The following is an 11,298-nucleotide window of genomic DNA, read 5'->3' as shown; positions in this document are numbered from 1 at the left end:
TTCTGCTTTTACACTACAGTATTTTTCTTGTAGTGCCATTAAGCAAATGAAGATCTGCTGCACTTGTGGATTAATGAGATGATCTAGAGATGAGGTTATCTCAGGTCTAAAAAATGAAGAAACTGTCATAGCTACAGTTGCAAAATGTGTCTTTTGAAAATAGAATTTAAATACACTTTGCAGTTAAATTGCTAGATCCGGTTGAAAAAAAAAACCAAAAGCATTTTGAGCCAGTAATAGGACAGTAATTGTTTGGGGGAATATGTCTCTCTTATCCCCTGGTGTACACAGGAGCATTTGGAAGGGTTGACTACAGAGAGTTGCACAACTGGGATATACAGTAAGTGACCCTTTAGAATCTTGCTGGCTTGCTGTGAATACTGAGGAAGAGTGAGGTGCATTGGTGGTTTTTTCACAGAAAATTTGTAGTTGTTACGTGAAATCAGGGCTAGAAATTGGGGGGCGCTGGGCAGGTACTTCATCAGGTACTTCATCTGCCTACAACTAGACCGGACTCACCTGGAACTCAGCTTGCGCGCTCAAACGGCATTACCATGCAAGGGAGGGGGCGCAATGGCTGGCTGGGCTGCCTAGAGTGCCTGGCTTGCCTCTGCGTGAAATACTACTTATTCAGTAGATTCAGTATATATAAAATATTTATCAAAGCGGGAGATCTCTCAAAGTTAGAAATCTCCACAGTCCACTCTCCATTCATTCCTATGGCATTTTGAAAGGCATATTTAGCAAAGGGTGAATTTTCACTTTCGGCCATTGATATATATATACACTAAAAAATCCAATAGAAATGATTGGAGAGTGGTGGAATTTCACTTACAGACTGTGGTGATCTCTAACTTCACTCTTTGATTAATATGCCCCATAGAGTCAATGGTGAATCTAATCATTCTGTTAGATACATCTGAGGCACCTATCCTACTCACTTACTCATAGCCCTCAGTTTAACTAGTAATTACAAGATCCAAAAGAGACTGATTACTAGTTGGTTCTTGAACAAGCTGGAATAAAAAGTAGTCATTTGGCATATTTACAAAACTGCTAGTTTTTCTGACTTGGCAACCCCATTATCCCAGTCAATGTCTGCATAATTAAAGTTACCCATAACTATAACTTGACCTACTGTAGTTGTGAAGCCACATCTATTTGTTGGTAACAGTATAGATTATGAGTGAATATTTCCCTCTTGAAATACCTTTTTTTCCCATTCTTTTTTTCCCATTCTTTTTAACAGCGCTTTAAAAATGAGAATCAATTTATTGTCACCAAGGGCATTAAGTAGTAAGAAGAATGTTCAAGGAGAAGTCAGTCATCCTTAGAAATAATGACCATTCTGTTTAAGTGTAAACCACTTTTGGTTTCATACTAACAAATCTGTGATTGATGGCTCTGAATGTCACACCTATCACTAAAGTTTATTGTACGATGTTAAGAAACTAATTCTTTTTGACTGTCAGTGTTAAAGTAATTTTGTAGAATTACTTTTCTTGGGATTATAAGCATGACATTTTATGAACTTTTGAAAAATAACTGACATAGTATTCAATGTTAAACAGTAGCTTAACAGGTCTGTTTGCTTGAAGCTGCACTATTTAAAAATAGTATAGATATATAGATATATATATATAGATATATATATATATATATATAGATATATAGATAGATAGATATATATATATATATATTGTGGCAAGCTGGCGGCTTGAACACGTAACTTTTGGGGGGAAATTAGTCAATGGTAGGCAGGCAGCATAGGAAAAAGGAGCATAAACACAGGGACACACAGCTTCTTCAAGGAAAACACAGGTTTATTTTCCAACTTTAAACAAACACCGAATTATCCACAGACACAGGGGTGACCATTTTATTATTCAAACAAATCATAAAATAAAACCTAGCCCATTGGGCACTATCTTCCAACTCTGGAGCAGTCCCTGACTAGGCTGAGCCCCTTGTGGACTACCAGCAAACAAAACAATTGTTGTGGCTCACAGTCTTTGAGTGAACTTTTTAGCCTCCTGGCTTTTCCTCAATGTCCCACACAGACAACAAAATCTGGCTCTTAGTCACAGCCACGGGCTCGATCTGCCTCATGCAGTAACAGGCAGCACTCCCAACTCCTCTGGAAGTTCCTAACACAGCCAGGTCTCCTACCTGCTGTGCCCTGTCGAGAAACACACTCTCCCATTCTAATTAACTTTAAATAGTCTTTCCACAGGACAGCTTTCCTGTGGAAGGTGAACTCCAATCTCTGGACTGGATCTGCGGAATGGAGTCCCTGGCTACTAAAGTCTTCAAACAGAGCACTGATTCTCTGTTTCATAACTCCCTTCCTGGAGCCTATCTCAGTACCTGGGGAGAAATTAAAGGCTAGAGTGACCCTTTTCCACCTTTTCCTAGTCACTCTACCACAATATATACATACATATACAGGCTTGTTTCTCCAGTATCCTGTCTGTAAACACAGCACATATTGGGCTTATCTATATTCTCTTTTACAGTACGGGGGGAATATTTTGCAAAAGCAAACACAAAACACAAGTTTTTTAAGCACTTTTTTTTATATTTAGAGGAATATAATGCACACATTCTTCGTTTTTACACAATCTGTCCCCTTTAATATAAATGATTGGTTCATGAATTCAGGGTAATAGTGGAAATGATTCTGTAAATTCACTTCAGATGGAAGAAAAGAATGTGGCAATTTAATGTATGTTCTAAAATCACAATTCTCCAGCATTCAAAACATGGAATTAGAGAACAAGCTTTTGTTTTTCTAACTAATAAATAAATAAAGGACTTGTTTTTGCACTGAGGTCATTTCTTCAATGAACGTTCAGAATAATGTGGCAACATTTTTCATAAACTGCCTTCTTGAGTTAATTTCCTAAATTAGCACATTTAAGATACACGGCAATGGTACTGGGAGAGAGAACAGAACAAATGGTTCTTTTTATATTTCCGATGCAGTGTAACTGAACAGATTAAAGCTCAAAATGAAACAGAGGTCATAGTGTGTGGTAGATGATATTCCTGTTCAGATTCTGCCTTGGGGCCACATGAAGGGCAGATGCAGCAGTGTCTTCTAAGATTTAACTACTATACATTGGGGATATATGATGAGGGCAGCTGTCACATCAACCTCAATAAAAACAAGATGATGTAGCTAACAGTGATGATGAAGAATCAAACTGTTAATGAATTACACAGTGGATTACAATGTGAAAAACAGTACGTGACATATTTGATGTACTAAAAAGGTAATGAAGTGAACATTTTGCTGAGCAGTAAAGAAAGAACTCTATAATGCTGTTTAAAGAAATTCTAAAGTTTAAATGATTGCTTGCATCCGTTTTTAGATGTTATTGTTATCTAAAAAGCCTTTTTGGTTTCCCTGTATGGCTAATATAGTGAAAACGTGCAATGGCATGCCTTCTTAGGACAGTCTTCAGCTCAATATACACTACGCATTACTGAAGGGACTATTAGAACTAAATGTTTTGCCAGACTGGAGTAAGTGCTAAACAGTTATATATTCAAAGAATGGTCAAAACTATTGACTTTTTAGTCATTAAGGGGCTAGTAACACAGAGAGAATAAAAGCTAGCACTCAATGGAGGAAAATCAAAGGAGGAATAACATAATAAAATAAACTATGCGGGGTTTAATTTTATTATCTAAAGAAACAAAGTGTGAGAAATACTAATGTGGATGGCACATGAAAACATCAGACGCTTTTTAGAAGGTAAATCTAATCTATGAAATGTCATAAAATATAATTTACTATTTATTAGTGTCATGAAATTAGCATGATGCAAACTCTTCTATTAGTTAAATTGAAAGCTATCTTGGGAGGTGAACGTTATCCTTATTAAGGTATAAGCTTTCCCTCAGCTATCGCACTGATTCATTTCTAAGCATTTATAAACTGTTCTCACATTCTACTTACAATTCACCTTAGCAAATTAAAAAATAATCACCAATCCGCGTAAATATTCTCTATATAAACAAACTTCTCCCTTCCCCCAGTTGCAAGCTATTATAATATGAGATAAGAAGCAGCTCACTATGTAGGAGGCTTCTTAGGGGTCTGATGACTTGTTTTGATTGTGCATGAATTGACAAGAAGTAGAATATGACTTTACCTTAGATGCATATTTTCCCTGTTTTCTCTGTTTTCCCTGTGCAAGAAATAACAAGATCACAAATATGTCTAAATTAAAATAAACTAAAAAGTTCAGGACAAGCCCTATTTATTAAATGTATGTGCAAAAGGGGGCATTCTGTTATTTTAAATTACCATTTAGTCTCATTGAGTGAATTTAACATTTCATAAATGGCTATTGCCCCTTTGACAATAGTGCTGCAATCAATAATATTTAAAACTTTTACATTTATTCATATGTCATGCATTCAAAACATTAAAAAAAAATTTGCACTATTTTTCTCTATTATTACACTTCAACATACTGTTCAAATATGAATATGCTATAACCTTGCATGAACTTATTTGCTTTATTATACTCTGTTTCTGAGTTATTAAATTACAATTACAAAAAACACTGTTCATATAAATGGTTAAAAGTATCACTAAGTGCATATATTTATCATTAAATGACATGCAATGAAAAATTACTTCTGCTAACATAATATCTGAAGTAATTGATTTTGCTGAACAAGAGGTGAAAAAGTGTCAGCAAGCTGTAAAGTTAATAAATTGTCTAGCAAATGGATATAGGCATTTACAGTCTATCCACCTACTGTTTTCTTTGCACAATGTCTGCCTTTAATAATAGATAAGTTCATATAAAAGATAATCATGAACTTACATAATGGGAGTCATGAATAGTCTGATTTGACCCCTACATTTATTACAGTTGTGCTTTAATAAATTCTATGAAAACTTTCTTTTTAATAATTTTATTATAAGTTTTCATTTTCCTTCTACGAATAACTGTATTCAGTAGTACTAATCTTCTTATACTCTAGGGTTCTACCAACTGCATATTCGTACGGGTAAGTCTAAAGCACTGCAGGTATGAGTTGAGATGTACATACTGATCATTTTTGGGATACTTCGAGGCACATTTATCAAAGGTTGAATTTTGTTTTAAAAAGTTAAGTGTTAAGCAGAAGGAGGTGATTTTAGGAAAGCCAGCAATTAAAGGGGTTGTTCACCTTTGATTTAACTTTGATTTAACTTTTAGTATGGTAGAGAGTCAGTAGCGTTCCTAGAGGGGGGCGGGCCCTCGTGCGTGACGCACAGCCGGGCCCCGCCCCACTCAGTACGGCCGAATTTCAGTGGCGTGCGGCGCTGCCGGGGGCCCCCGCTGCTCCCCCGGTAGTTCCGCCACTGTAGAGAGTGATATTCTGAGACAATTTACAATTGGTTTTCATTTTTTATTATTTAAGGTTTTTGAGTTATTTAGCTTTTTATTCAGCAGCTCTCCAGTTTGCAATTTAAGCCATCTGGTTGCTAGGGTCCAAATTACCCTAGCAGCCTTGCATTGATTTGAATAAGAGACAGGAATATGAATAGGAGAGGACCTTACTAGAAATATGAATCACAAAAAGCAGCAATAACAATACATTAGTAGCCTTATAGAGCATTTGCATTTTAGATGGGGTCAGCGATGCCCATTTAAAAGCTGGAAAGAGTCAGAAGAAAAAGGCAAATAATTATAAAACTATAAAAAATAAATAATGAAAACCAATGGAAAAGTTTCTTAGAATTGACCATTCTATTACATGCTAAAAGTTTACTTAAAGGTGAACCACTCCTTAAAGAAGCACCCTCCTACTATAGTCAATTTAGTAACCAAAATTTATATATATATATATATATATATATATATATATTATTATATATATATATATATATATATATATATATATATATATATATATATATATATAACGATCCGTGGAGAAGTCAGCACTCACTACTCCTTCTACTTGAGTCCACCTACCCTAACTCCACCTTTATCCCAACCCAGGGATCTGTTAAACAGGAAGTCATGTCACTATTTGCCTGGAAGTGACTTTACTCTGGATGAACCAGGTCAATGTAAAAATACTTTTTCACTCAGGAAGATGGGGTGGTTCCATGCGCATTTGATGCAGGCAGGGTAACTGCAGACTTCCCACATGGTCAGGGAATCGGGCATGTTCCCAAAAGTAACATGACTGCGTTGTGGGTATTTCATAGGCATCTGACTCAAAGCAGAGCCTTAAAGGAACTCATGTTTGAAGCACAACAGAACTTATAGCAGAGAAAAATGCAGTCAAATTCTATAAGCAGTTAAATTTGATCATACTATCCATTTTACAGCTCCCCTCACATGTTTCTGGTATTTTTTTTTTTTTTTGGGCTTATTGCAAACCAGCAATATGGATACAATAATTCAACTTACCAAATTTTACACAAATTTGTTTTGATTATAAATATTGGAATCATAAAAAAAATCTTGTAGAAGAGTGAATACATGTTTTGGAAAACCACTTGTAAGGGGGAATATTTAGGTGGGAGAAATATATTACTATTATCATAAGTCTACATACATTTGTGATTAAAAATGATCTCTTAGTTTTCTCCTAGACCATGTGGAACAGGGATATAGAGATTTACAGAGATCCATGATGTGGTACTTTGAACAATTTAAATCCTAAAAATAACTTATCAGTAGTGAATACATTACCTTTAGTAAATTGGTGCTCATCTGATACCCTTCAGCTATGTTTCAGGTTACAAATCAAGACAATATTGGTGTGCTGTAAGTTGTACTACAACAACAAATGAGTGTCAGATAAAATATCACTGACTAGCATGAAACAACAAAATAATGTTGCCCATTTCCTTGTATCTCAATTTCTTATTTACCTACTAAATTAGGAAATATTTGGTAAGGTACATATATAATATAATTATTGTCTCACATTTTTGCACAGAGATTGATTGATACGAGCCCCACAGTTTAACTTTTGTGATAAAGAACTGTGAACCCCAAGTACCACAGAATTGAACTGATAGGCTGCTATTTGATGGAGTGGAATAGTGGAATACCAAAAAAATGTATCCAGTGCCTGTGTCCTGAAAGAACACAAAACCAAGCAATACTATGAGGTGGCCTTTAAAATATTGGACAGAAACAAACAAGAAACAACTGCTTTAAAAAGTTATGGTTTAGTGAACTTTCAAATATTTGAAATTGAAGATCATGGTTGTGTTTTCTTGCATTGATTGACTTTTTTCTTTGCAGGTTTTAGGCTGCAACCTTATAATTTTTTGATAATTCATTCCATTGGGTCCCCTACAGGTTTTCCCACAGTTAATAACAATGTTGCTCTAGTCTTTTATATGGTATATTTTAGATATTAGCAAACATGGAAAGCAGGATCATTGTATGTGTACAAAAACCAAATAATCTGTTATAAACACATAGTTCAAGAAATATTGCCACTTCTTGTTTCCCCAGCCTTTAAAAGTAAGCATTACCTACTTGAATTTTATCTCATGAAAACCAGCTTAGCTGCTGCAAAGAGTTAGTTCAATAGTATTGTCCACGTCAATGCATAGTAACACCATATGCTGAACAGATCTGCTAATGCAGACCCTCTTAACTATAAATTGTTGGCACTGGTCCTTCAAAAGAAAGTAAGAAATATTTTGTTAAACATGCTATAGGACACCAACAGGTGCAATCTTTATGTATACTTGTTATATTGATATATGTTGAAGATTTGTAGAAAGAAAGACTACTTTTCTCTACTGGTTTCAGATAATTTTACATCATTTGTGTCAGATTGGACACATTTGACTCTTCAACACAGTTAAAAAACTTCAACATAAAAAAGGTAAAATAAAATATTCATGCCCCAGTAGATGCACAGTACATATATCTAATGAGAGAAAACATTACATTACAATCTTACCTGTCTGCCAGAGCCATGCACCATATTCTGTCAGGAAATAAAAGGATAAGCTGCCCACTAGCAAAATCTCCTTTACATAAGACAGATATTGTTTGTCCATTTATTGCAATATCACATTGTTTACATTATAAATAATTCATTCTACCATATACATTTTATTCCTAAACCGATACATGTATTTTCTTTTTAGTTATAATATTGGTGTGTAGGCAGCCACCTCGGGCCATTGTGCCTTACCTGTGCTTTCAGAAAGAGCCAGCACGTCATAAAGGAACTGCTTTCAGCTGTTGTTTCCCCTACTACATAACTGGAGGAGTCATGGTTGGGCTTTAGGGTTTTTACCAATGAGTGCTATTCTCATGTACCACTAGGTGGGGCATGGGAGCATTTTTACTAATGCAGGTATCAGGGAGCTGTTACCTTGTTGCCTTCCGATTGTTTTGTTGATAGGCTGCTGGGGGGGAGGGGGTGATATCACTCCAACTTGCAGTGCAGTGAGAACTTAAGTTTATCAGAGCACAAGTCACATGGCTGAGGGCAACTGGGAAACTAACATGTGAAGCTCCATGTTAGATTTCAAAATGAAATATAAAAAAATATTAAAAAAAAATTTGCTGGAGGACCCCAGTTAGCAGATATGTGACAGAATGCCTTTAAACATAAAATGCCAAGTAAGATGATATAGAGGTACATTTGTGGCTGCTATAGGAAAAATGTTAAGGAGAAAAGTTGATGGATGCATTATTTAAACTGAGGTTAGACAGTTAAATGTATTGTACTAACTGTATACTGTTAAGGGAAAACTAAAGCCCACTGTTACCACTAGTCTCTTGCACATATACACACTCCCTCCTCAACAGAAAAAAAGTTTGCGTGCATCACTTCTTGCCCCACTGATCAATGAGCCATAGCATAAAAAGCCAGGACAAGATCACCTTGCACATACTTCCATTAACCAATCACAATAGTTGGGTCAATAGTGTTGGTTGAGTTGCTAGGAGAACTGGGGGGGGGGCATACTAGTTTGGTAGTTTTCTTCACCTATAATTGAATGGGTCCTATATCCAAACAGTTTTGAATATTTTACTTGTGTTTAGAACACATAATAGTTATGAGGCCCAATGTGGCAGATCAATATGAAACATTCTACTGTTAAAGGAAGTGAAGGTTAGCGCTACATCAATTTTTATCTAGTTTGTTTTTAGCTGTTACAGCCGATGGAACTGGAAATTAAAGTATATTTTGGTTAGTTCTTCTAAGATTACAAATTAATTTTAGTCTGGATCTGTCAACACAGAAATTCAAACAGTGCTATTAACATAAAATAAATAATCAAAGCAAACAGTTTCAAATATATTTTATTTTGTAGACAGAAATTCTCTAGGCACAGTATTAGGCATGAAAGAGAACAAAGAGGCAAATGTGTGCACTGTTCTGTACAAAAATACAGTATGAATAAATTACATTGCTAGTTATAAGTTTGGACTTCACTTACCAGTCAGTTCATTGCATGTTTAATATTATACAGACACATGCTATTCCAATATATATATATATATATCAATTTTGTTTCAAACACATATTTCTCTCTATAATTACGTTGTTTTTTTAATTGAAGTTACAAACAAAATTATATACTTGTGCAAGAAATTTAAGCAGGATACTTGACATTGGCAGGTAAACATTTTATGCCATGTAAATATGGATAACTAATGCTGAGATCAGCAAATCATCTGCAAGTTTGTTCATAGACTAATTCGTTCCCCCATCAAATTGCCAGATACATGAACTTACAGTACAACCAGCTAATAAAGAATCATGATTGCTATAAATGAATTAATTAATTTCTACCTGCTGGCATCACTACCATACCATTAGCATATAGTATAAAACATAGTTAAAACTATTATCTTTGGGTCAAAATGAAGCCCAAAGACTGATAAGCATTAGAAACATATGCTGAAATAAAAATAATAAGATGTACATTAAGTGCTACCAATTTTTACTAATCTAGACACCTTTATTTCTGACTTAACTGGATTAATCTTAAAAAGTAATGTATATTCTTTGTGTCTTTCTATGCTATATAGTACACACCTGTTAAAAAATTAATTAAACCAATGGTTGAGCTATGAAAAGAATAATATATATATATATATAATACTTTTAAAAATCAAGTATAAAAAGGCCCTGTTTGTGTTAAACATGTTCTATGATATTTAACCTTTTTATTAAAAAAAAAACATGCAGTTTTTGTATTGTGCGAGACTCAGTAAGTGGCTCAGAAGAATAATCACTCATTTAAAAAAAGTAAATGGTTATTTGGGTCAACAATGAGTAACACATGACTGACTAAAACAAATGCAAAAAGATAAAGCATGTTTTTTGAAGCATTTAAACAATTGTATTAAGCAACAATGCCTAGAAAAATATGAAAATATACATTTATTTAAGCAAAACATTAATATAACATGAATTGTGATGGGTGAATCTGTAAAGTTTGCTTTGCGGAAAAATTCACAAATTTACCATGAAATTTGCAAAACAGCGAAAAAAATTGCGAAATGCATTGAAGTCAATTGGCGTTAAAATAATTTTGACACTCATCAATTTTTATACGCACTACTATTTGGTCCAAATGCATTAGAGTCAATGGGCGTCAGAATAATTTTGACACGGTAATTATTATGTGAGTGTAAGATATATTTTTTGACGCGCCAGATTATTTTGCCGGCGAATTGCCATTGCAGTTTCACAAATTAATTTGCTTGCGGTGAAATACTAATTTATTCGCCCATCACTAAATATGAAGGCTTCTTGTGCTTGTGGATAAAATGATGTAATAAATGTTAAAGCAAATGAAGCACAGACAGAACACATAAGTCATCATAATTCTGTTTTTAACCCCATCTGGATAATATAGCTCCCAACAGCACACCTGTACTTTGCCATATATGTTTCAGATAAATTAAAACCCGTGGTTAATACAGTGCGTAATACAGTGATATTGCTCATTCTCAATTATTTTATTGTTTTTTTTATTCTAAGTCACTAAAACTGTAGTGTTTATTTTAGGTTTGGAGAATTGACAAATTACATTAGCAAAAAAATATGCACAAAATATGCACAATGCAAAAATGTTTCCTTTGTACTAATAATTCTTCCTTTGCTCATGGTTATATATATATAGTTTGCCATATATATTGTATAACTGCCAATGGAATATTACAGGCTGGTCTAAAAAATGTTTAGTGTAGATTTAGGGGCAGATTTACTAAGCTCGAGTGAATTTTCAAAGTTAAAAAAGTTCGAATTTCGAAGTAATTTTTTGAATATTTCGACCATAGAATA

This window comes from Xenopus laevis, chromosome 2S, assembly GCF_017654675.1.
Source record: "Xenopus laevis strain J_2021 chromosome 2S, Xenopus_laevis_v10.1, whole genome shotgun sequence".
In the NCBI taxonomy this organism is placed as follows: domain Eukaryota; kingdom Metazoa; phylum Chordata; class Amphibia; order Anura; family Pipidae; genus Xenopus; species Xenopus laevis.
The sequence above is the reverse complement of the archived record's forward strand: the minus strand, read 5'-3'. Positions refer to the sequence as shown.